This window comes from Mustela erminea, chromosome 13 (assembly GCF_009829155.1).
Source record: "Mustela erminea isolate mMusErm1 chromosome 13, mMusErm1.Pri, whole genome shotgun sequence".
In the NCBI taxonomy this organism is placed as follows: Eukaryota; Metazoa; Chordata; class Mammalia; order Carnivora; family Mustelidae; genus Mustela; species Mustela erminea.
In genome coordinates, this window is record NC_045626.1 from 11,718,669 (window position 1) to 11,746,642 (window position 27,974).

The window sequence follows — 27,974 nt, forward strand, 5'->3', positions numbered from 1 at the left end:
CAAGGAAGGGTCAATCCACCTAAAAGGGAAAGCAGGAAGTAGGAAAGAGGGAAGTTGTAACAATGTGGTAATAACAAGTAAGATAACAGCTTCATTATTATTTCCTTCTGCAAACTAAAGCTAATATACCTTCCTAGAGCATTCCTTTGCTTTTTTTTTTTTTCTTTCCTACAATTAAAAAAATAATAATAAAAAAAAGAAACTTGTACAGGGTGCCTGGGTGTTTCAGTTGGTTAAGCATCTGCCTTCAGTTCAGTTCACGATCCCAGGGTCCTAGGATTGAGCCCCATAACCAGGCTCTCTGCTCAGTGGGAAGCCTGCTTCTTCTCCCTCTCCCGCTTCTGCTTCCCTAGTTTGTGCTCTCTCTGTCAAATAAACAAATAAAATCTTAAAAAAAAAAAGAAAGAAAGAAACTTGTAGAAAAATGTGAGTTTGCATAAGTACACATACCTGTATACACACATGCATATGTACATGTGAATCTTGAAACTAAACTAATATGAAAAATTTCTGAATTGAAACACTAGTTTTGTAAAAAGCTCATCATAAGCAATATTAAATTTGTAACTAGAGAGTCCCATCAACAATGATTGAGAGAGAGAGAAGCCCATAATTTCCTTCCAGTAAAGACAAGAATTTATCAGTCATTGTATTATATATAAACAAAATTATTTAGGGGAAAAAACATAATTGGACATTTTCATTGAAACCTATGGGATCATTCTGGAACACTAGTGGCAGTTTTGTTTTCCAGTCAACTGTCACTTTATTTCAGATGAACATGGTTCCCATTTTCAAACGCCAAATGATTTGGACACATCTTTATCTCCTAGCTCAGTCACATGGAAAAATGTTAAAATAAAACCTGCTCCATTTTTGGATCGCCGAGGCAGTGTTGAGATTGTTGTCAACACAAAAGAAACACTTCTTTATATACCGAGAGGACTATTTATTCTTCCTATGACAGAATAAGCGTAGTGGGGATTGCTCTCTTTCCCTGGGAGTCTCCAAGCCTCTCCACCGGTTTCTGGTTTGCTCAGTTAATGTGCTGTGGTCCCTTTACTTCTCATGTGATTATTTATTCTATAGCCTATTAGATTTTATTTTACAAAATAATTGTTTCAAAGTAGGTATCTTATTCCCATTACAGAAATGAAGCAATCAAATTTCAAGGGATCCAATTCTGTCAGGACAGGAATAACAATAACAACAAGAAGAAGAGTTTAAGTTGAGGGACAGCTGGCTGGCTCAGTCCGTCAAGCGTCTGCCTTGGGCTGAGGTCATGGTCCAGGGATCCTGGGATCCAGCCTCCTATCAGGCTCCCTGCTCAGTGGCGACCCTGCTTCTCCCTCTCCCTCTGCTGCTCCCCCTCCTTGTGCTCTCTGTCTCTCTCTGTCAAATAAATAAAAAAAATCTTTAAAAGTAAAATACTTAAAATCAGACGCTTCATGCCAGACAGTAAATGAGCACTCACGTGGGTTATCTCGCTTCATCTTTATACCAACAACCCTATGAAGTATATACTAGTCCCATTTAGAGACTGGAAACTGAGGTGCAGCCGGCTGAAGACCCTTGCCCAGAGTCAAGCCTCCTGGGAGCCCAGGCAGTGTGTCTCTAAAGCCTGTGAGTGAGTGCTCCCACCCTTCACTCACGGAGAAGAGCCCTCTCCTTTTGCAGAAGAGCGACAGTGCAGGGAGGAGAGAGGCATCTCACTGGGAAGGGTATTGGATTCTCCAACATCATTATCCTTCCTCGTCGCGCTGCAACAAAAAATAGAAGCACTGGCACCAAAGTGCTGGCCTGTTTTTAAATCCCAAAAGGCAGATGGTTATTTTTAATACACTGACCTAATTGCTTGTAGTGCTCCAAGGTCAGCATAAAACTCCGGAGAGAGCCCAAGTATCTGCGAAGTTGAGGTCGGATGGAGCGAGAACAGAATCTTCTTGAACAGCCTTTCTTGGTTTGAGGTTTAATCGCTCGCTCAGAGGCATCACCTGCTATCAGAGTAGACTGACGGTCTGTGTGGTAAGGGGCGAGGGGGGTTAGGGTGAGGAAGGCAGAAGAAAGGGACTGGGTTGCTCTACAAATACAGCACTTTTTTCAGAAGGACGTGGGCACTTAGAGTCAGCATTCGTTGCACAAGAGCCCCTGCAGAAATCTCCGTGTGGTGCTCTGTATTCTTTCTAGAGTGTTACAATGTGATAATAACGTATAATTTGGATTATGTCAGTAAGGTCATGTCATAAATTACTATATCCTATTGTAGTGGGATTTGGGGATGCAGAACAAGTTGCATGAGTTTGACGGGACACTGCTGGCGATCTTTTCAAGCACAGTTCAGCGCTGCGATGGAGAGGAGCTTGCGAGTCCGTCTTCCTACCCAGGGCAGGGAATTACTGCTCTCGTGGCAACAGAGACACAATAGCTCACAGGCAAAATACGTCAACTGCTAGAACAATGGCAGACAGCTATATTTTATCATATATCATAAATTATATTTTTTATATTTTGTCTGATTAAGTATGACCTTTTAATTTCTTTAGGATCCTGAAAGACAGAGTGTAATGTGGACGTTCTGCCTCTGTTATCACATTCAGCAAATAAAACTATAGAACTGAACTGACTCTTGTAATTATGATAATATCGGACAAAGCATTGGGCTCTACTACTTGGAGTCACTTGGAGTGACTGAAACCCTTCTCCATGCATGACATCTCCCCAGAAATGAGTTTCAGGATCAGATCCCAGGTGCATTCATGTTTGTTTGCTGTGTAGCTGTTATTGCTTATTCTAGGACACGGACTGGAAAGGAAGGGGAGGGAATAAAATGACGGAGTGAGGAGAAGAGTCACATTGATCTAATTTCATATTTAACAACATCAGCAGAATCCTCCTGGGGGTTTGGGAGTATTAACAACGGGTGACATTCCAGAGTGAGAATTAGAAGATCATTTCTGAGAAAGCATTGAGATGTGGTTTACAGCAGAGGTCAGCAAACATGTTTTGTCAGTCGCCAGAGAGAATGTTTCACATTGTGGGGCGTGCCCTTTCTGTTGTAGCTGGTCGACTCTGCCACAGATAGCACATGAATGAATAGAAATGGCTGTGTTCCATTAAAACATTATTTATATAAACAGGCAGCAGGCTGGATCTGATCCTCAGGACAGAGCATACCAACCGTGGTTTAGAGTCTGAAGACAGGCTTGAGTTTTGATGTGACCAAGGCTGGCACTGCATGAAAGTCAACGTGGGTGGAAGCTTCAGGGACAGAGCCCACGTGGGCATCAACTTAGAAGCTGGGCTGTTGGCTAGTGACACGAAGAAGATGTATCTCTGCATATGTATAAACTAGCTACAAGGCATGGTCGTTCCAATGATACGGGCAAATAATGGGAAAAAAATTGGGAGATGTGCCATGTACACAGCATTAAATGATGAGATGTTATAGCTGAATCTCCTACTCAGGTACTTAAGGCCAATTCCCCAATGGGAAGCTGGGGGAACACCTGCTCCAACACCTCTGCTGTTAACTGCTTCTGCGCTGCGGATATCCCAGCGGCACACATTATTTTACGAGTTTCCACTTACCGCTGATTCATAGCTCCTACTATTGGTAATTGACTTTCTCTATTGAGCCAGAATTTGTTTCCCTGTGACTGTTACCTAATCAACCTATTCTACATTACTAGTCTTTCAAATGTCTGAAGCACATTGTCATTCACGTTTTCCCTGGGTTTCTCTCCTTCAGCAGACTAGTTCTCCCTCCCTTCTTTTGGGATGAATAGAATGGAAGGGAGATACATACCCATGATTTTCAGGATGCCTACAATATACGCGCGCGCACACACACACACACACACACACACACAGGCACACACATACACAGCCCCACAATAAATTCCTGTGGACCTCTACTAGGAATCTCTCTTTTGCTCATAATAATTAATACACAACCATACATATTAATCAATTCTTTAAATAAATAACTAATGTCCTTTCCTTTGCAATGTAACTTGGTCTCCTGCTCAAATATGGCATTTTGTCAGAACAAAGAAATACCTAGACAAGCATAATGTATGGCAGGAGGAGCAGTCTGGGTTGAGAGGAGAAGTCAGAGGACGCCATGTGGTTATTCCTTTATCTAAACTAATATAGCTCCTAGATAGTGCCATATATATGGCAGGGGCTCCAGACACACATTGATGATAAATTAATTAGCTAATTAATAATGATATATTTAATAGCATTAATATATGCTGACACCTCCACTTACTGACCCAGGTCACCAGAACTCCTGCCCGCGTTGCAGAACCTCTCCAGTCCACCTGGATCTTGGTTAAATACGTTGGGGGAAGGCATAGATTCGATTGTGAATTATCCCACATATGCATGGTTCATGTTAATTTTAAAATACAAAAACATTTTTTGAGTTTTTCAAAATCGTTATATTCTTGTAAGTTTCTACGTCATAATATTATAAATTCTCTGGTTCTTTGCATTTGCTCCTTTAGAAACAACAGAAGCCTTTTCACGGTATCTCTTGTCCATTATCAACTCACTGGCATCCTGTTTACTTTTCAGAGCCTTGACGCTATTTGACTTCCTCCTCAAGGCCTTGTTTGGCACGTTCCATCAGAATTAATTGTTCCTTCCTCAGCACTCCCATGGCAAAACTTGTATTTAGCAAATTAATTTTCTCATGGTTTACTTAGTTATTTATATGCGTATGTCCCCCATAAGGCTTTACGTTCTCAGTAGCGGTGACTATGTCTAAAGCATCTTTGAACATTCCCTGGGCCTGATTCAGAACCTTGTAAAAGTAGGTGCTCAAGCCGTGTTCATTGGAATCAAATTGTCTCCCGACATATGGTTCCAGCAATATGACATCCCATGTTTGATTGCAGATATCTCGGCCATACAAAGTGTTGTACAGGATGTATTTTTCAAAATTAAAGCTAATTAAAATTAATTTTCTTCTGAGAGTCGTTTTAGAATTTCACAAGAGCCTGCATGATAATTAGGGACACTCAGGAGTGTCACCAAACCTGGAGTGGGAGTCACTGTTCCATCAAACAGGACCCCCCAAAGTTGCTCTCAGGAGGCTATTAATTTCACTGACTGCAAAATGTGTCAAGGTTTATTAAGTGAAAATCTCATAAAGGTTTGCAAATAAAGTAGCGCGTATGCAATATAGATAGTATGTGGTTCAGTTCCCTTAAGCAGAAGAGAATTAATAAACAAAGTAGAGCAGCAGTGTGTTTATTCTCAGGAGTGTCCTTCAAGGATGGTGATGGGAATATGGAGCACTTAATTCTTGCATTTAAGAGAAATACAGCATGAAGTGTAAGCGAAAGTGCAGTCGGTTTGAATCTTTTGGACTTGTAATGAAATAAGAAAGATAGCTCTGTGTTCACACATAAATTATACAGCAATCAATATTTTAATTTTAACTCTCCTGAAATATAATTTTTCTCCTTATTATCCTTCATTTCCAATAGAGTCGGAGGGTTCCTCAAACCAGCTGGAAGATGAAAGAGTGAATACCTCAAGGACCAGAGCCCTTTCCTTGAATGAAGGAGCCCTTGGAGGGAAGCCCTGGTGAGAAGAGGTCTTGGATTACCCAGGGTCGGAGCTATTATGGTATGGAGAGAGGTAAAGGATAACACTTCATTAAAGCTAAAAGGTGAAAAGCTGTGGATTTAATTGAATTAAATGACAGCACACATAGACAGAGCGAGAAAGCTTTCCCATAGAATCGGTGCTCTCTGGAGGGAGGGAGTTTAATTCTTACTGTCATCAGGCCGAGGGAACGTGTGGCCCCAGTTAATTTCATTTCTCTCTGGGGGACAAACGTATCTGGGCGGTGATGGGCATACGGATTAGTGGAAGGATTAGTGCTGGCTTTCTGAGACGCATGTGCACTTAGGAGACGGGCTGCCCTCATACCAACCCACAAGCATGAACTTTGCAGACAGAGCCTGAAATAGCCCAAAGAATGTACCAGAATAATGAGAGCCACTGCTGTTTTATTCAAGTGTTTGAACGACGGCTCCCCCAGTCAAGCCATAGACTGGCCATAGACTGACAAAATAGATGGTCCAGCAGCTGTCACCCCAGGGGGGCTGAACAAGGAAAGATTTTACTGAGTCTAGTCTAAGGAGCAGAGAGAGTATGTATGAACAAAGAAAGGGCAAATTAATTCCTTGAGGTTTAGCGCACAACTCAGTTTCAGAGGCTTAATTTTAGCTTGAAATATAACTAAGAGCAGAGAACAGCAAAAGCACCTTTAGAAATGAGAATTATTTACCCTAAGTCAAGAATCCAATAGTGTTTTAAAAGACTTAAGGGGCACCAGGGTGGCTCAGTGGGTTAAAGCCTCTGCCTTCAGCGTGGGTCATGATCTTGGGGTCCTGGGATCGAGCCCGACATCGGGCTCCCTGCGCAGCAGGGAGCCTGCTTCCCGCCCCACCCCCTGCTTGCCTCTCTGCCTACTTGTGATCTCTGTCTGTCCAATAAATAAATAAAATCTTTAAAAAGCCATTAAATTATACATTATCACTCTGTCTTCTAAAAAGAAAAAGAAAACATAAAACAATTCTTCCCATGATAAAAAGACTGTATTATTTGGCCAAACTTTTTCTAATTTGATGGCACACTTCCTCATTTCAAATATAGGTACTCCCTGCTTTTCAAAAGTTTGTGTTATGCCCTTTTGCTTTTATGAAAGACCTACGTTAGTATCAGTTTTCAGTATCAAAAACACACCCAAGAAGGGCTATCACCTTTCCAAAAAAAAAAAAAAAGGTGAAAAAAAGATTTTGAGCTTTGTGCATCAGATAGAGGCAGAAGGCTCCTAGAACAGTGAGCTTGGCCCCAAGTTCCTTCCCCATGAACTACACTCAGCATCTCAGCCGCAAGCCGCCAGAACTATGAGCACCTGGGCTTTGTCTGGATTTACTTTGTGTATCCATTAGCAAGATGTGCCCTAAGGCATCAGAAAAGTCCTAGACAGGTTATTTTTTGGGTCTGGGTGGGGATGTTAATTTTTGTTTGCCATTTATATTAATGGTAATTGCTACTTTGCTTCTATACCATTTGGCTTAGGAAAAATTTCAAAGGAACACTATACTTTTGGATAGTGGGAGAAACCCTACGAACATAGTACAATATTTTATATTTTAAACTATCTCAATGGCATTCAAGTCCCAACATGCTATGAATGCCTAATACACTTTAAACCAATTAATTTGGCATAAGTGAAAAAATTAGACACATCAAGAAAATTAAAAAGGTGCTAATTAGTTCCCACTATGTTTGGAGAGGAGAAAGTGGGAATCTTGAAATAAACTTATTGATACAAATGAGAGCTTTACTATGTCCCCTTTGAATAGATAGAATTCCAACTTGAATGAAATTAGGAAATTAATAATTTCTTCGAAGTGTAGCTATGTTTTCTTAAGTGTTTTATTACATTATTTACTCCTTTATTATTTACTCCTAGGTGTTACTCTTATTATTTACTCCTAGGTGTAGCTGAAACAGAGGATATCTGAAATATGTCAAGGTCATAAAGCTAAGCCAGACTTTTCAATGATCATCATCATCTTTATCATATAATCAAGTGTCTATCTTCATTCCTTGAAAATGATAAAATGCCTTTCCTATATGTAACATTGTCCCAATATGTTGTGCACATTAAATGTATATATAAACATGGAATTTTTAAGAAAATGAGAATAAAATTTCATAAATAATAATTTAAATACTTATACTTCATACATTAAAGATTCAAGTCATATCAATAACATTCTCTGAAAAGAGCAGTATGATTAAATATGCTTCATTGATTTTGAAAAAGAAAGCTTAATGATCTGATCTAAACAAGTTAACATCTAAAGGTGGGTAAGTATCGATATTCAGTTTTAATATCTACATTGCTTAGCTGTTCTGTTTTTTGATTAGTGTAATTCCTTCTTTCTTTCCTGATGTCCTTGTTCTTGTAAATTTTGTGAATTAGAAATTTTATATATATATATGTATATATATATGTGTGTGTGTGTGTGCACGCGTGTGTGTGTCTGTGTATAAAACCTTAAACTAATGGCTTCAAACCTATCAAAGTTTTCCATTTAGTAGATTTTCAAGCAGTTTAGATAAGGTGGATAGTTTTAAAATGTGCAGGTGTGTAGAGACACACTTTGCCATATGATCATCAATAAACCTCTGGATATCAATAAAATTCTTTCACAGCCACTTCCTCTCTGTGTAAAGTATTGAAATATTCTAAATGATGTTATAGTTATTGTTTTTGTAACATCATCAGTTTGACTATATCTTATACAGATTTATACTTTATATTAATATTTTTGTCAGGCTTTGGTGTATTTCCTATGAGGGCCTCACAAAATATATTAAGGGATATTCCTAATTTTTCTATCTTATGAAAGAGTTTGGAAAGATTGGTGTTATTTCTTCTATGAAAGTAAGCCATTGAGGGCATTACACTAAGTGAAATAAGTCAGCCAGAAAAGAAATACAGGGTCATATTACTTATATGTGAAATCAAAACAAAACAAAGTCATAAAAGCAAAGATTGGAATGGTGGTTAGCAGGGGCTGGGAAGTTGAGAGAAAGGGGAAATATTGGTCAAAGATTACAAGCTTCAGTTATTTGTTGAAAGAAATTCTGGGCATCTAATCTACAGCATAGAGATTCTGATTAATAATACTGAGGTAATATACTGGAAAGTTGCTAAGGGTGTAGATCGTCAATGCTATACATTACAAAAAAGAAATGGTAGTTAGGTGACATGATATAAGTATTAGCTACTGCTATGGTGGTAATTATTTTGCAATTTAAGAAAATGACAGAATGGGGGTGCCTGGGTGGCTCAGTGGGTTAAGCCTCTGCCTTCGGCTCAGGTCATGATTTCAGGGTCCTGGGATCGAGCCCTGCATCGAGCTCTCTGCTCAGTGGGGAGCCTGCTTCCCCCTCTTTCTCTGCCTGCCTCTCTGCCTACTTGTGATCTCTGTCAAATAAATAAAAAAAAAATCTTTAAAAAAAAACCATAAATGAAATTTTCATTTCACTTGTTTTAGTTTTTAGATCTTAAATATCCATTATCCTTTTTTAAGAATGTACCTTTCTTGCTGAGTTTCTCAGTCATTTTGCCCTAATGACCTATTTTCTTTTAATCCCAGGCATGTTTATTATAACCCCTTAAAATCCTTAAATGCTAATTCCAATACCTGGTCATTTTGTTTCTCCTGGCTGCTCTTCTTCATGGTGTTGGGTCATATTTTCTGGTCTCTTCACATTGCTAGTAATTGTTTAATATTATTCTGCACACTGGTTATGGTAAGTGTAGGTATTCTCTCTCTCTCTCTGTTTCTCTCTCTATATATATACAACATATTAATTATATATTAATTATTAATATATAGTAACATACATCTTAATTCAGCGATTTTTTGTTTGGAAGGCATCAAATTACTTTAGGTATACCATGCCTTTTCCCCCCTTTCCTAAAACAAACAAACAAAAAACTTGTTCTATAAGATCTATTTTCATTTTGAAGGTAGTCCTATGTGATAGCTCTTCCTCTGTTTCTCGATCTTGTTTCTGGAGTGTGGACGTCCTGGGATTTCGGTCGAATGCTCAGCGAGATGAGCCGACAGCTGGGGTGACTGTGCACTCACCACACGTGCTTCTCTTAATTATCGCAATCCTGAACCACGTAGGGTTCAACATTTGTAAAGAATCAACATATATGTCGTTTCCACTTTGTTTTTGGAAGCACATGCAGGATTAGTTACTTTGTCATGGCCAGAAGTGGGGGGGTTCTGCAAAAATCCATTAAGTAATTTGTTCATATTTTGAGGTAGTGTTTCCTATAAAGCCATGCAATCCTTCTTTGTGGAATTTCTTTGCAAGACAAACCATCTGACATACAGGAAAAGAGAGAATAGTTGTCAATCATTTATTAAATGTTAATAAAGCTTAAATTCTTTCTAATGTTAGATATGCAGTAAATATGAAAATCAGTTCTAATATTTTCCTGCCACAACCCAATGTACTACATGCTGTGAGAGCAGTCTACTCTGGAAGTCATTAGATGAAGGGATAATCCACTTTCATTTGCTGTGAATAAATTCAACCTCAGAATTTCAGATATGGAAGTTGGTATCTCTAATGCCAATGATTTCATTAGCTGTTTTTGTTACAATTTCATTACTTCCTAAGCCTTTATTGTTTCTCATTTCCTATTTAATAAGTTATCATGTTTCCCCATTATAAAACTTTCTTTAAATAAAAAAAAAGTTGAATTTAAAATATAAATTGTCATATGTTTGTTAAAGTAATTTTTGGAAACATTTACTTTTTAAAAACAAATAATAATTTAAAATAGAATTTAAATTTCCAAATGTGACATAATGTATGGAAGTACTTTGAATCTTTCAAATGTCCTTTCAAACTGACCAACAAGTCATCTTCTTAAAAAATAAGAATTCTTGGGCCACCTGGGTGGCTCAGTCAGTTAAGCATCCCACTATTGATCTTAACTCAGGTCTTGATCTCAGGATCATGAGTTCAAGCCCAGTGTTGGGCTCTATGCCCAGCATGGAGCCTACTTAAAAATAAAATTAAAAAATTAAGAATTCCAGGGCACCTGGGTGGTTCAGTTGGTTGGGGTCTGTCCTGGGATCCAGCCCGTCAGGAAGCCTCTCTGCGGGGATCCTGCTTCTCCCTCTCCCTCTGCCGGCCACTCCCCTTGCTCGTGCATCTGCTCGTTATCTCCCTGTCAAATAAATAAACAAAATCTTAAAAAAAAAAAGAATTATGTAAATGCAAGAGATATTTACTGAGTGCTTCTTTTTCTGGAAAATATCCAAGCCCTTAAACCCTATGGTTTAAAGAGATAAAATCTGACATACATTTTTACAATATATAGTGCATCCTGTCCAAGGCAGATGGGAAGAGACATAAGGACCTGTTGCAAACTTGGCTGGTCTTCATCTTTACCCTGTGATTAAGATGAGGGAAAAAAAAAAAATTTCTCTCTAACCCTGTTTCTATCTGGTGGCTATATATATCTCTGTGTTTTCTTGTATGTGAATCTAATTTTAGGAAGGTATCTACAGAGAAAGAGGGAAACAAAAAATTACAGAATTAATAAAAAAGAGCTTTAAGAATAAGCATGATAACTTTATCATGTGAGTTCATTCCCAAAAACTAATGTTTCTCTTAAATTTGATTTTGTAAAACTTTCTGATAGTCTATTAGTAAATTATTTTTACTGCTCCCAAAGCTTCCTTTCAGTTTTGTTCCTTTTAATTATAAAAAAAGAATTAATGATTCATTTCATTATGCCTTAAATTTTTGTACATTAGAATCAGCAGTTTTAAGAACTCACTGTCACTTTCTTTTAGCTTCCATTAGATAAAAGTAACACCTAAATCTATAAATAAAATAGTATTTTTTGAACTACTATAAAGGGGAGGGGGAAAAAACCTTTCATTGATTCCATTGATTTGAATTTTTGATCATGTATTATACCCATTAAAATAACACTCAATTTTGAGTCAATAAATCCTTTCCTCTTCAAGACTTGTTAAAAAGGTCACATTCTCAATGATTTCCCACTTTCTTCTTATATATACATAATATACCTTATTTTTTTCTCAAAAATAGAAAATGAATTGCATTCTTACATACTAAGCCAATTTAAAATCAATTAACACTTAATTTTTTAGGTTCTAATCAGAGAACTGTATCTGAATATGTTCTCCTTGTCCTTGATAAAAATATGAATAATAAAGGTAACAATTTACTCCAAATTCTGACATGTTTCATTCCCAGAGGATTTAATTGTTATTAATAAAATATATAATATTCTTATTTTTTAACTATGCTTAAATATATATTTATGAATATAGATATATGAAATATACATTATTGGTTGGCATGTGATTTGCATTATTCCTCTAGTATGTTTATAATTCTAAAGCTTATTGGAGAGTATAGATGTTACAGCCCATGTACATGGGTTTGAATTTCAGTTCTATCACTTAATAGCTATGTTACCTTGTTGTGACATACATAACAGGCATGTTACACAGGCTTTTTTACCTCCATTTCCTTGCTTGCATAATGGGATAAAAATAATAACTCTATGGTTGATTTGGGAGAGAAATAAATTAGTTAATATAGGTAATATATGCACATAATACTGTTTAGTTTAAAAATTCTTTTAAAATATTTTATTACATTATTTTACTTATATTTAAATATTTTTAGATTTTTTCATGTAAGACTATGAAGTACCTTATTATTCTTAATTAACACATGGTATGCCATAATTATGGATATACTATAAATTATTTGGCTATTCCCTAATTAATGAATTTCTAAAATACTTCCCATATTGTATCATTATTAATATTATTAGTATTATTATTTTATTTATTTATTTTAGAGAGAGAGGGTGGGTGCACATGAGGGAGGGAGGGACAGAAAGAGGGAGAGAGAGACTCTCCAGCAGGCTCCACACTCAGCACAGAGCCCAATGTGGGGCTCGATTTCATGACCCTGAGATCACGACCTGAGCTGAAAGCAAGAGTCAATAGCTTAGCCAACTGAGCTACCAGGCACCTTCCAGTATTGTGTGATGATAGACAATGCATTACTGACATTACATCTCATTGTTTAAATACTTTTTCTGTGATGTAGATACAAAATGAGTAGAGATGCTGTATATTACAGTATGCACATTCTAAATTGTAATAGATTATAATCAAATTCTTGTTATAGATGTAAGAGAGTATTCCTTTTCTCTACAATCATCAATACTTGATATAAACTTTAGTTTTTGGCAATCTCATGAGTTTTGACTTGTTGTTTTAATTTGTATTTTTAATTAACAATGAATTTTATGTTGCATTCTAATTTTTTATTTGTGTGTATGACATGTGCCCCTATTCCTGCCAATTTAACAATGGGATGTTTACTTAATCTTATTATTATGTAGGTTTTATTTATATATTTTAGAAAACAATCTTCTACCTGCTATGTGTGTTGCAAATCTTAGGTTCAGAGTCTACTTCTTAATTTTTAAGCTGATGATACTTTTAAATAGAAGTTACAATATTGATACAGATAACACCTAATTTTAATGTGTGTGTATTGTGAGTGTGTGTACTTACATGCATACACATACACATGAATATACATAATTTTTGTAATGTGTGAGTAATTGATGAAGAAGGTTAAAATGATCTGTTGCTAAATTTACTACCATAAAATGTCACACATGTCGATTTTTTATTTATTATTAATGCTCTAGTGATCTAGAAATATGAGAAAACAAAAATTGTTTTCTCCATTTGGACTTCTAATTAATTTCCCAAAAAAATGTAGTCATGGATTGATTTTAGGACTTGCTTATATCTACTCCTTAAATTTTATATACAAAGAGCAACTATCTAAGGTGTCATTGTAGAGAATTCTCAAATAATCTTCCTTTTAAGCAGTGATTATCTTTTCTGTAAATAAGTGAATAAAATACATGTTCAAGGTAAAGATTTTTTTGAATAGTAACAGAAGGAAAGTGTTAACATTTGCCTTAGGAAGTAAAAAATACGCCATATAAATGACAAATGTTGTAACCTTCACCTCTATTATGCTGGTCTTTCTTTTCCTTTTCCAGTCCTGCTAACTAAAGCACTAATTCAAATACTGCTTTCCAGAATTATTAGAATATGATATGTGTAATAGTAGACATAAAAAATGCAAGCCTGCAACTGCTCCCTATTTTTTCTTAAAATAGTTGCTAACTAGTTTTTGTATGAAATATATTTTGAGTAACTGTTTTAAATCATAAAAATAAGGATTTCAGACTTTGCATTAGAAGCACGGTATACTAATCATACATGTGCGAAGGAGCTTATTTTATAACCCTAAGCTAGTCACAGCATCATTTTGGCTCATTGCAGTTGTATTGTATTTGTGAAAAGAGGCATTTGAGAGAAAATTTTCCTTCCTTAGATATTTTTTGGAAGACAACAAAAATATCTGTTTCGTAAATGTGATTCTACAAAGTTTGGAAATGTTGGCAATTTTGCAGACACTAGGTTAGCATTAAATGTCATTTCATTCAGTCATTCTTACTCTCCTTCATTCATTCGTTTGTACCTTTAAAAGAAATGTACAATTACTTAATCAGTAGGATGTTTCATAATAGGTGCTGGCACTTAGCAAGGTGTAAGTTGGGCATGACCTCTAACTTCAAACATCCTAGTCCAAAGGCGTGATCACCACTAAATTAGTAATTAAACAGATGAACTCTTCTAGACAACAATAAAGAACTACAGACATTATGTCACCTCGTCGTAGGAGGTACCTAAATCATTCGGGGGGGTAGACAGCTAGAAGTTTCTCATATACATTTGAAAGTCAAGGGGAAGTTGTTCCCAGCAGACCAAATCATGTGTGTCTCAGGTCTGAGACGGGAAGCAGCTCGGGAAGCAGGTGGGACGCGAGAGAGCGTGTGACTTGAGGACAGCGAGGGTGGTGAGAGATGCTCCGGACAGATTCTGCAGAGGCCCAGGTGCTGGCTGCCTTCTGGACTACGCTTTTATGCCAGGGGAGATTGCAAACCATTGGTGTATTTCAAGAAAGGAAGTAAAAGGTTCACATTTCCTTTTAAAGGATCCACCAGGGTAGATCATTGAAGAAGCTATAGCCATGGTCTGTGTATGACTTGGACACTTTAATCATAACGGCTCACTCTCGTTTAGAACTAAATTTTTATGTGACAGGCAGTGTGTAAAGAATTTTTGGAGGGGGGTATTATTTCCACACAATAACATTAAAGAAGAAACTGCTCGTTTATGTATGGGGAAACCTGGAGCTCAAGAGAGGCTAAATAATTTGCTCAAGTTCATAAAGTGGGTAAATGGACAAACTGGGAGAGAACAATAAACTGTCTTCAGAATGTTTGCTCTCACTCAGACATTGTGGAGACCAGCTTTTAGGCAGAAAGATAGTGTGCAGGAGATAATTTGCGTTAGATTTATAGGCTGAATTAATTGATTGACCCACTGAACATGTGCAATAAAGAGGGCTCACATTTGGTAGCTGGGTGCACAGTGATAAGAGAGATGGAAATAAGAAAGCTCAGTGCAAATGTAGATTTTAAAAGAAAATTACAGATTATGAATTATGGATTGAGTTGCCAGTGAGATGCCAAGGAAAGGTGTGCGTGAGGCAGCTGGCCACCACAATCTGCTACTCAGAAGGGAGGCCCTCCTCAAGGTCTGACTTGGAACTTGGAATAATAGAGGTAGAGCTGCTCCCTGTATATATATATATTTTTTAATATTTTATTTATTTATTTGACAGAGAGAGAACACAAGTAGGCAGAGAGGCAGGCAGAGAGAGAGGAGGAAGCAGGCTCCCTGCTGAGCAGAGAGCCCGATGCGGGACTCGATCCCAGGACCCTGAGATCATGACCTGAGCTGAAGGCAGTGGTTTAACCCACTGAGCCACCCAGGCGCCCTGCTCCCTGTATCTTGAGGCACCGTCGAGATAAGAGAGTGTGAAGAGTGTCCAGGCACTACAGAAACACGGGCAAACAACACAGAGCCAACAGCTCGCTTAGGCATTCACTTTAGAGGGCCCCAAATTGCTTACTGCAATATTGCATTAGGCCCGTGACTCGAATCCCTATTCCCATACAGTTCTACAACTGTTTGCCCCTGAACATACTTTTTCTATGTTGCGTATCACCTCCAATTGCAAAAACAGGAAGTACCTCTCGGAACACATTTTACAGATGGTGCTTGTGCAAATTGAGTGCTGACCGAGCAGGAGTTCAGGATTTCAGTGTGCCGCACGCCCCCACCATTTCTCCTCTCTCTTAGGCTGATACAAGGAATTCGATTTTGACCCACCCTCGATAAATACTAGAGTATCAGTTTTTTTCCCCCACCATGTTTGCAAGAATCCATAGTAAAAACTGGTACTTCTTTTTTTAGTTTCAGAATAGCATGTAATTTCCGTGTATGGTGGGAAATGTTCAGGGAAAGGTTGAAACATTCGTGGATCAGTATGCTAGGACTGCCAAAACAAAACGCCACACACTGGCTGACCTCGACAATGGAGATGTATATTCTCAGAGTTCTGGAATCTAAAAGGCCAAGGTGAAGGTGACATCAGGGTAGCTGTTTGGTGAAACCTGTGTCCTTGATTTGCAGAAGGCACTTCCTTTCTGTGCTCATACCTGGCATTTTTTCTCTGTGCTCACCAAGAGGGAGAGACTTCGGGAGCTCTTCCTTTTCCTAGAAAGACAGTTGACCCAGAGGGTTAGGACCCCAACCCTGGGATTTCATTTAACTTTGATTGCCTCCCTACAGGCTCTGTCTCCCAGTGCAGTTACACTGGGAGTGAGTAGGGCCTCAACATGTGAATTTTAGAGGGACACAGTTTTGCACAAAATGAGTAACAATCCACTGTGGGTGATTCTGCTAACTGAAGAAATCTTTGAATAATATGATTCCCTGTCCAATTGCAATAAAAATGTGCCTAGATACATGCGTGTGAAGCGATTTCTGTTAACATGGAAACAAATTCAAATGATCAACTGTAGCGCATTTTCAATGTTCAGTATTTCAAAAAAGTAAAATCTTTTTGGGTGGCTGGGTGGCTCAGTGGGTTAAGCTGCTGTCTTCGGCTCAGGTCATGATCTCAGGGTCCTGGGATTGAGTCCCGCATCGGGCTCTCTGCTCAGCAGGGAGCCTGCTTCCCTCTCTCTCTCTCTGCCTGCCTCTCCGTCTACTTGTGATTTCTCGTTGTCAAATAAATAAATAAAATGCTTTTTTTAAAAAAAAAAGTAAAATCTTTTAGGAAAATAACTATCTGAATTTAAAAAAAAAAAAAACCCAAGCATAAAAATAGCTAAGAAAACAATGCAGTACAAGAAGAAAAATATCTCAGAAGTAGTTTCAAGAAGGCTGAGAACCAGGAAAATGATTTAAAAAATTAACGAAATCATGAATTTTGATTATAGGGAAGGTAAAATATATTAGGAGTGTTTTATAGCAATAAAGCAGGTAAAAAAAAAATTAACACCTGAAGTAACCGCTAACACTCAACATCAACTAAGGACATATGTTCCAGAAAACATTAGTTTGAAGTGGGGAAAGGCTAACATTTCTTCAGAGTCTGGCCTAGTTGTTATAGAACATGAATTCATTTTATTGTCACACAGAATATCGGTACTTCAAATTTCACAAGAGAGATGTTAAATTTATCTTTTGTTTAAGAATGACTATTATTATTTGCCTTATCAACAAGTGGGATCACCTTGTTAATCACCTTTAGAAACTTTGATTTTTACCATCAAACATTTATTTCTGTTTATTTATGCTTTCTCCAATTATTTCTCACTTTCTTATTTCCAGTGAAACTAGTTTGAGCTTAAAGCCTTGAGAGGGGCAATCGTGTCTCTTTGGAGAGTCATCAGGAAACCCTTGATGCTGTCAGTTCTCTGGTAGATGAAAAAAGGTGCAAACTCTTCTTTCCACTTTAGAAATTTCAAGACCATCATTTCTGCGGAGTCTCTCGTTACTGTCAGCCTTTGATATTAGAAGTGAAGTCCATTAGCAAAACCTGGTTCCCTTTTTCCAGCACATTTTACACACTGTGTAGGCTGGGGCTGGTAATAGAGGAAGTATTTTCATCAAATATAAATAAACCACATACAATTTTTAATCTAGAAATGTTATGATAACATACACACTATTTCTTTATATTTACATGAGATGATCAACATTTACAAAGATTTTCTACTTGTAGAAAAATTTATAATTAAAAAGGCTACTGTACATGTAATTGCTGTTAAGATTATCTATAGCCTAAATAATTGTATTATATACTCAATTAACATTTTGCATAAAAAGTATCAATAATAATAATAACAACATGGCTTATCTCCAGCAAAAGTAACCTGCATCAATTATTTGTGAGTTTTTAGGAAATATGCTCAAAACAAAGACTGCCAAATTCTTGACTAGCACACATAGTAGAAATGATGAAATTCACGACCTTCAAGTTTTCCAGGTTTATCAAATATTTATCATCGTGTCCCATGATGAAGCTGTCACATAATGCACGGGGATCATCAGCTCTCTTCACTTTAGTCCTTGTTTTCTCATTCATTTATTCCTTGTTGGTCAGGTTCTTTTCTAGCGATTTCAGAGAATTTGGAGTCTCTGCAGTAGTCCTATGGACTTTTAGTGACTATATTTAAAGGAAGCTTTCTAATAAAGATCTCTGTCCAATGCCCAGTGACAGGGCAGTGCAGTAACCTACTGGCCGACAGGAAGGACTGGGAGAAATGAGCTTTCGCTGTTTCCAGTTTTTCCCTGAGTGCTCCCGGACTGCTGTCTCTACTGGGCTGGCTGTTGAGGCAGGTTTTGTTGATGACTTCTTTTATCAGGAAATTCAGCAGCCCTCAGTGAAGATCGTTTACAGTCCCACAAGACCAAACTTCATTACTAATCCTTCACTGTTAGCGGCTAGAGCGGGGTGGGCACCTCTAACCATTTTCCTCTTCCTACTCTTACACAGGCTTCCTGTGCATCCTACAGCATAATTCACAGTGGGATCAATGCGAGCATTGCTAAACCGGCAAAGCCAAAGTGTAGCAAAGGCATTCATTTTTATGCCATTTCAAAAAAATTAAACATACTGTCTATCTAAAAATATTAGATACTAGAGAATATATAGTCATTTAATGTGTTTTTAAGTCACAGGGAACCACTGGAAATATTGGTGCATATTTTCCAGTCCATATTGTGTGTGTGTGTGTGTGTGTGTGTGTGTGTGTGTTTCGTAATAATATCACAAATTCCATATATATGTGTATTTGCTATAGTTATATCATGAGTTACATACATATATGTGTGTGTATCTTCTATAATTACATCACAAATTACATGCACACACACACATACATACATACTTCAAATAGATCATCATATTCAACACATTGCCAAAATACTGATTTTAAGGCTAAACTAAGGTACAAGTGAAGGGTTGTGCAATGGAAGATGCCAAAAAATATGGAAAAATACATATCTCCAAGGAGAGAATTCAGTTCAACCTGTTGCTAACAGCAGTTGATCAGACTTTTAGGTTTTGTGTTTTATGCTCGCCCCCCCACCCCCCACCGGGAGTTGAACAGCGTCATTTTGGACTTTGGCTATTATTGCTGCAGGTGCCTTGATTTCTCCTCCGCATTATAATTACCACAAAAGGAAATGGGAGGTGGTAAAGCACTATTCTGTCTCATTTCCTTTGATTTTCTTCTTCAGAACTTATTTTTTCCCTTTAAACCTTTGCTCCACATCCTTTATTTGTGTTACTGCACAAGCTGTGGGACATAATAAGCCGCGTTTTAGCACCATTCTGTTCTTTACTCATGGTGTATAAATCACAGCAGAGTTGCTAACAGCTTGTGACTGACAATCTTCCTTGATAGACAATCTGTGATCCTTTCAGCCTTTTACTAATAAGCTCATTAGGCGAGAATGGCTAGAAATCCTTTCTGGGATATAGCAATGAACCGCAACAAATTCAGCGCATGTCTGACCACTCAAACTTTAGAGAATCAATCTTTCCTCAATCAAAACTTTGTCAAGTCCTGCTGAATGTCTGCTGAAGGTTACTGTTTTTTTTTTTTTAAATAAAAGTTTTTCAGAAAAATCGAGGAAGCTTTCCAATCTAATAAAAGTCAAAGAAATTTTTCTGAATCATTGTTTTTTTAAAAAAAATTTTGTGAATTAACGTCTGAAACATGGTTTTTGAATGCTCAGAGTTGTCTCGACTTTCAAACTGAAAGTGAGAATTTGCTGCTCAGTAATGCAGAGACCAAAAGAGATAAGAAATAGGGTTTGATGAAGTTATTCAGATTTATATTATTTATTAGGCTCATTTGCATCTTGTAATAAATAGGGAAAAGTTTCCTGAAAGTTACATAATTACAATAAGAATTCTTTGTTTGGGCGACTGGGTGGCTCAGTGGGTTAAGCCGCTGCCTTCGGCTCAGGTCATGATCTCAGGGTCCTAGGATCGAGTCCCGCATCAGGCTCTCTGCTCAGCAGGGAGCCTGCTTCCCTCTCTCTCTCTCTCTGCCTCTCCGTCTAGTTGTGATTTCTCTCTGTCAAATAAATAAATAAAATCTTTAAAAAAAAAAAGAGTTCTTTGTTTTATGCAGAGTAGTTCATGATAAATATTCACTTATTGAAAATATATCAATGTAAAGTTTATGCACTCATATGTGCATTTAATACAATTATATTATAGTTTTTGGTTTTTTTTTTAACTAAACCTTATTCTGAGATTCATACCACAAAATAAAGATCTGGTCCCAATTTTATCACTGGACTGCATTGGTTAAAATCTATCCCTGATACAAATGATTTGCTATGGTGCTTTATTAATACAGCATTCTAAAAACAGGACTGATAGAAGCTATCAGAAAATGCACAAAGACTATTATCCTCTCCATTCATGGAGTTACTCAAATCTGTAGAATTTGGGAAAATATAGATCAGAGAACCAAAGCAGGTACAATGAAGGAAGGTTATGTTAAAGGGAAATCAAAGGAAGTGATAGTGGTCAATTGATTAGAATTTGAAATTAGATAAGTCCTGTATGTCCTTTTCATGTTTAATTTGATTGACATAGTCTTTTAGTATAATACTGATGGTCAGATTACATTGTGATCTGCAGTGTTCAAGTATTTTTTTAAATAAATCAACAAACAAAACAAAATTAAATTAAAACTAAAATGTCCTTTGGGAAAAAATAATAAATTCAAATATATATCAAGGTAGGAAGTAGTAAATATTGCTCACTTTAAAAAAAAAGATTTATTTACTTATTTTAGAGAGAGAGAGAGAGTGAGAGAGAGCAAGCATGAAGTGAGGAGGGTCAGAGAGAGGGAGAGAAAGAGAATCTCAAGCAGACTCTCTACTGTGTATGGAGCCCAACATAGGGGCTCAATTTCATGACCCTGAGATCATGACCTAAGCTGAAATTAAGAGTCCAACACTTTACCCACTGAGCTACCCAAATGCTCCAGCAATGTTCAACTTTTTAAGTATTTGAGAAATTAGAAATATTTTACAACTGTAACTCATTCCATTATTAAGACCAGAAGTGGTAAGTCTTAGATTTGTACTGTTTCAAAAGTAAATGTTAAGGAACTCTGTGTTTGAAATTCTAATTCTTATCAATCTCACAAGCAGAAATATGCCCAACAGAAGTGTATCAACAAATAAGACTTATCAACTGAAAGGCATGATTTGTAACCATTGTCAAGGTGACCTGACTTCATGAGATTGATGTTCTACTGTGCTTGTCTGTTCCCATTAATATTCAAATGCCTATATCATCAAACTTGGACATGATATTTAAACATCTCACCACCCCTGTTATTTGCATAGTTTTTGGCAAGATTCTATGTCTGCAAATAAGTAAAAACACAATATTAATTTGTAAGCTTACCAAACTCCAATAAATTATTGTGTTACAAATTACTAAAGTGATCACTCATTTTCATTTTTCTCTAGGGAATATAGAGGAGCAGTTAATTACTAAGTCACTATTATTTACAATGATGTTAAGACATTTTATGGCATTATAAATATAGTCTAAAATTCCATTTAGAAAAGCATATTATTTCTAAACACATAAATATCATTTTATTTTTATCATTTTATTATAATTCTAATTAAGTAGATATTACCTAATGTTGAAGTAATTGGTTGTATGGGGTACAAAGAGTAGTGGTAAAGTCCTTGGAGTTTACATAAAACAAATCTTACAAAAATTGATTAAAGCTGACAAATTAACCAACAGAAGAAATGAATTTAATTTGTTCAACAAACTAGAAATAAAGACTAAAGAAAAATCAACAAAATTAAAATTTTTATGACTTACTGCTCTATAGAATCTTTCCAAGCCTACTACTGAAAATGAATTTAACACTTCATGCCCCATTAAAAAATAAAATGAAATGCTCTTATTCTGAGACTCAAAATCACTGTATTTCTTCTGGTAGGGAAACAAAACAAAACACCTCCAAGAAGTGGAGAAAATGCATAGCAGAGATAACCTGATAAACACTTTGGTGTGTATGAAGTAGCTCCATGCAGTGGAAAGGTTCATTGGAGATCTCTCCACATCTGTTCTTCTACTCTTCCTTCACCCCCCAGACCCCTCATCGAGAAAGCATTCTTTCCTAAAATCTGCAGAGAAAGTCAAGGAAAAACATTTTTAAAGGTACTATTCACTCTTTCAAAATCTCATTAACAAAAATAAAAATAAGCTAAAACTCTCTTTTCAACAAGTAACTACACACACAGTAACTATTGTCATACTTTTGAGTCCCCTGAAACAGAAGAATCTAGGCTTGAGCAAAGACATAGCCTGAGAACTAGTGTAAAATAGTCTTCAAGCAGAAGGCACATGACCCTAAATTTGGGTGTCATGATCTGAAAAGTCCTAGACCAAAACCATGGACACAACAAAGTGATCATGGAAGAACCCAACATGATATTAAAGCAATTTGAATGGACACTAAACAATTTCAGAGTGTGTGAGCTCAAGGTAGCACAGGCTAGACCATACTCTTCCTAACATCTCACCTGCTCTCCAGGTACTGGATGGTGCAGAGGGTGGTGCAGAGGGTGGTGCAGAGTAAGGGGCACGGCTCAGGGAATCCTGTGCCCATGGCCATTATATAAACAAGGAGGAAATAATCATAAAGCACATAATTTCAATAAGGACTTGATTTCAAAATACATAAAGGACTCCTTATGTTCAATAATTAGAAGACATCGCACCCAAATGTACTCTAAAATTAGTGCTTTTAAAGAATTTCTTCGGGTGCCTGGATGGCTCAGTCTGTTAAGTGCTGGCCTGCCTTCGGCTCAGATCTTAATCCTGGAGTCCTGGGATGGAGCCCCAAATCAGGCTCTCTGCTCAGCCGGTTGTCTGCTTCTCCCTCTACCTCTCCCTGCCTGCCTGTGATCTCTCTCTCTCTCTCTCTCTCTCAGTCATGCTCTCTTTCGCTCTCAAATAAATACATCTTTAAATAAGATTAAATAAGGAATTTCATCATTGCTAGTCATTAAGGAAGTGAATATTAACACCACAAGGAGATATTATTTTATACCCACCAGAATGGCAACAGTACAAAAGAAAGAAAATAACAAAAACTGACCAGAAATAGAGTTAGGGAAATCCTCATATATCACTGGTAGGAATGCAAGTGTTGCAGCTACTTTGGAAACGAGTTTGGAATTTTCTGAAAAAACTTGAACATGTATTTGCCACAAACCCCATCAATTCTACTCCTAGTAATCTACCCAAGGGAAGAATAATGAAAACATACACCCTGCAATGATTTATATGTATCAATAATTATAAAATAATTATTCACAGTAGTTCTAGAGTGGAAATAATACAATGCCCATTAGCTGACCAATGGATAAACACAATGTGATATATCCAGGCAATGGAATAATATTCAGCAATAAAAAATGAATATGCGATGAGTTATAAGCTATACCACAGCTGTACCTAAATACTTTATGCTAGGCCACAGGGAGGAAAACATTCTGTAAAGTTTTAGGCTTGCCAGGCACATAAAATCTCTAACATTTTTTTTTTCTTTTCTTTTCTTCCAACAACCCTTAAAAAGGTAAAAATTCTTAGCTTCCAGGTGATGGGCTTTATTTGGCCCAAGGGCTACAGTAGAAGAAGCTACATACGAACAAGCACAAAGTTCAAAGGGAGATCTCAAGTGTGCTACCTTTTGTAAAGGAAAAAAGTTGGGATAAGAAATACACCTGTATATGCTCATTTGTGCAAAAAAGGAAACACAAGGGGGATGAATCTGTACCCGATGGGATCGGTTCTCTGCAGGGGGCTTGGGACAATGGGTAAAAAGGACGAGAGAGGGACACTGCTTTGAGTGTATCTTCCTATAGAGTTCTAACTTCTAAAATCATACACAAAAATCAAATCGAATCAACAATGAAGGTGGGCAACAGATGGACCACAAACACAAACAAATAAATCCTACCATATTTAAAATGAGTACTAGAACTATGATAACAGAGAGAAAAGACTAGACCAGGTATATTCTGAAAACCATATCTACCCTGAGGCTAAAGACAAAATGAACTATAAGCAAATATGCAGTTTTTCTGTGAAATGGAAAAAATATTTTCAAGTTTAAAAAATGATTTATTTATAAAGCATTTTAAGATTATTTTCAAAGGACCTGTCAGCCTCCTCCGTTGTTGGTGAGAATGCAAGCTTGTGCAACCACTCTGGAAAACAGTATGGACGTTCCTGAAAAAGCTGAAAATAGAGCTACCCTAAGACCCAGCAATTGTACTCTTGGGCATTAAGCCTAAAGATACAAATGTAGTGATCCAAAGAGGCACTTGGACCCCAATGTTTATAGCAGCAATGTCCACAATAGCCAAACTATGGAAAGAACCTAGATGTCCCTCAACAGATGAATGGATAAAGAAGATGTGAGATAGATATATAGATAATATATAGATAAAACAGATATATAGAGAAATATATCTGCAATGGAATATTATGCAGCCATCAAAACCCCCAATATCTTGTCACTTGCAATGACATGGATGGAACTAGAGGGTATTCTGCTAAACAAAATAAGTCAATCAGAGAAAGATAATTATCATATGAGGTCACTGATATGAGGAATCTGAGAAACAAGAGAGAGGATCATAGGGGAAGGGAGGGAGAAATGAAACAAGATGAAACCAGAGAGGGAGACAAGCCATAAGAGACTCTTAATCTCAGGAAACAAACTGAGGGTTGCTGAAGGGAAGAGGGTTGGGAGAGATAGAGTGGCTGGGTGATGGACATTGGGGAGGGTATGTGCTATGGTGAGTTGTGTAAGACTGATGAATCACAGACTTGTACCCCTGAAACAAATAATACATTACATGTTAATTTTAAAAATCCTAAAAGACCTCAAATAACCCAAAAAAAAATAGATAGATAGATAGATAGATAGATAGATAGATAGATAGATAGGGAGGTAATCAGCAAGTCACATTATCTGTACCCCCAAACAATTTCTTAACTTGTGGCACAGGCAGTTGTCAAGTTTTTGTGATAGTTTGAGAAAGGAATGGTAATAGATACAATAAGTAACACACTTATTTAAATTCATCACCTATTTTCCTCTTTTTTTTTTTTTTTTCCTACTAACAAGTCTTCTGTTAGGTATTTTGGCACCAGACAAGATGGCAGGGTGGTAATTGAAGACTTGGAGTAAGTCAAGCCTGGAAGTAAAATTTGCCTCCACTTATCAGAATCTGAACCCTAGAAGATTTCCAGAAACTCTCAGGTTCTCAGTTTCTTTTCTCCAAATTAAAATGAGCAATCTTCTAGGTTAGAAGCTGCAAACCTGAAGTTCGATAATTACTTTCAAGCACCAAAAATAAATCAAAGTTTCTGATTGGCTTTTGAGAAATGAAATGAAAATTATTTTCATTTATTTGTATTTTGGATTGAGTAGATTGCCTTTTATAACTCTTAGGGTGCCAGCAAATGGACAGACTAAGGGATTCTGTACAACTAATTCCAGGTTTCAGAAGCAGAAATGGAGAGGCTGTCTCTTTCAAAGTAGAGGTACTCTCTCTTGGATCTGTGGGGAACAAAACAAAACATTTGGGAGGAAAGAGAATGTGGGCAGTAACAGAGACACTGAGAAGAGAAAGTGTCTTTAAGTGAAAAATCTGTTGTGCAACTAGGAGAGAAAGCGATGTCACGGGATAAAGTAATGAAAATTTCTTTAAGCCAACAAATGATAAATTGCCATAAGAGCCTTTTAGCTACAACACTAGTTTTAATCATGTTGGAAACTAAAAGGATCCCAAATGCATAAAATTTTCCTTAACCAAAACGAAATTACACCATCAAACGTGAATGTTCCGTACGCAAGACAGTGCAAACTGGAATATTTATGAGACTCCATTTGTAAATGACACAATGTGATCGCTGGAAACGTGACTAAATATGCAATTCCAAAAAAAAAAAAAAAAAAGCCAAGTAGACATTTTAGTCTTGGGAGCTCGGGAGAGTTCTGAGGCATCTAAGTGCTCTGTACAGCCTAGGGAAATGGGAAGCGCCATTTTTGGAAGGAGAGGAATGACATAGTTCAGGATCTATGTCACTCATTTTTTTTCCACCTGTGAAATTGTAAGTTTCAAATAAAGGCCTCGCTCTCTTTTTTTCTAAAGGTCTAGTCTGTGTAAAGATAAGTAACTAATGAATTATGTAATATGCTATATAAAAATAAATCAAATTGATTTTAACAATGTTTAAAATGAATTTAGCATAAGAAATAGATAATAAAAGGAATGAACTGCTCAAGAGATCATCCTCCACAGATAGCATGATCACATTAAAATCCAGAAAAGGATTTTGAAAAGATACATGCCTAGATGCAAACCCTTACGTCCATGAAGTCGGATCCTTAGTGATATTTTATTCTACGTCACACTTTGTTCTTCTGTGTTTCCTCAGATTTTGTGTAGTGAAATATGTAGATTCATCCTTGACTAAGATCTGTCATCATCTGTGGTATATAATGTTGATGACCATACATTTAGGGTGTTTCAATAATGACACAAAGCAATGGATATGGAAAACCTAGAACACCTCAATATAAGTGTAGACATATAGTACAGGGGGTCCTTCTTCTGCTATTTGAAGCTGATTCTAGTTCTTTGTGAGTCACAAAGAACTACACAACCCCCGGAAGGCTTGCGATTCAGTCTTACATACACCTTCTGTTTCCAACTTGCCCTTACAGTCTGGCTGAGTCACAAGATGAGTGCTGGGAAGGAGTCTCTGCTCCAGCGTCTCTTGCTTTTCATAAACCTGGATCCGGTCTTTCTTTGCCCTGACAAGATAAACTATGCTCTGATGCATTATTCCACTTGTAAGAGGTACCAGAGTGACAAGAAAATGACCTACCTAATCTCCTTTTATTGTTTCCTAGTATGCAGGAAGATAAGCTAATACCCTAAGCTCAAAATAAGTTGCACACATAGTAAAAACCCAGGGAAAGATGGAGTCTGTTTGTCAGTATGTGCTTAGCTGTCTCCACAGGGTTGTAGCTTAACGGTGGATGTTTGGTCCTGTAGCTGTAGCAAAGTAAACACTCCAAATCCCCGCAGTGACTCTGGGAGGACTTATCGCATCTCTGCAGAACCACTAGGAAAATCTACCGCTGGGACCAAGGACGGTAAAGGAGTAGGGAGGATTTTCCTTTCATCTCTCATTTGCTTGCCACCTCCGCTACTCCCCAATGACTCTTAGAGGATCATGAGAAGATTATCTTTTGAATGAACTTTTTAGTTACAGTTTTTAAAATTATTTTTCACTTCTCATGTCACCTTTGTACATTCCGAGGGATTCATTGTGTGTAGACCATGTTTTTTGATAAACGCTTAAAACGCTAGCCATGTAAAACATTATTTTTAGGGGGCAGTTCCCTGATTAGTCTGTATTTTATTGGCCTGTGGGAAAATGGTCTCCACTAACCATGCACCTGTGAGGCCAATCACGTGCTGTATTACCTACTTTCTCGTTTACTGTGCACCGTCTGATGAAACGCTAACAAGTTGTCCAGCAGTTGGGAGTTTCCTTTTTGTTCTCGATGTCACGCTGGGGACAGCCTTTCCACAAGCCCTCCCCCACCCCTTTCACCCCCTACAAGAACTGGTCACGTGGTCAAGGGGTGCAGCTGGCAGGCTTCTCTGCAAGGCTCCTGATGTCTTCTGTGATAGTCCTCCCGGCTCATTGGTCACCAGAGGTAGACCAGTAGACTGGCCGGTCGACTGGCCAGG

The 27,974-nt window shown here is 37.3% G+C and overlaps 1 long non-coding RNA gene across 4 annotated transcripts in view; it reads left to right on the forward strand.

Moving 5' to 3' along the window:
• Positions 1-1,911: 1,911 nt before the first annotated feature.
• The window catches only part of LOC116572338, a 59,080-nt gene continuing 33,017 nt past the window's right edge, over positions 1,912-27,974 (forward strand). The window contains exons 1-3 of one of the 4 annotated variants that reach the window (XR_004278237.1): positions 1,912-2,025; positions 5,499-5,640; positions 7,528-8,742. This is a non-coding gene — a long non-coding RNA (uncharacterized LOC116572338). Of the gene's footprint in view, positions 2,026-5,498; positions 5,653-7,527; positions 8,743-27,974 lie in introns of those variants that run through there. The other 3 variants (XR_004278238.1, XR_004278236.1, XR_004278239.1) reach the window with 3 other exon arrangements.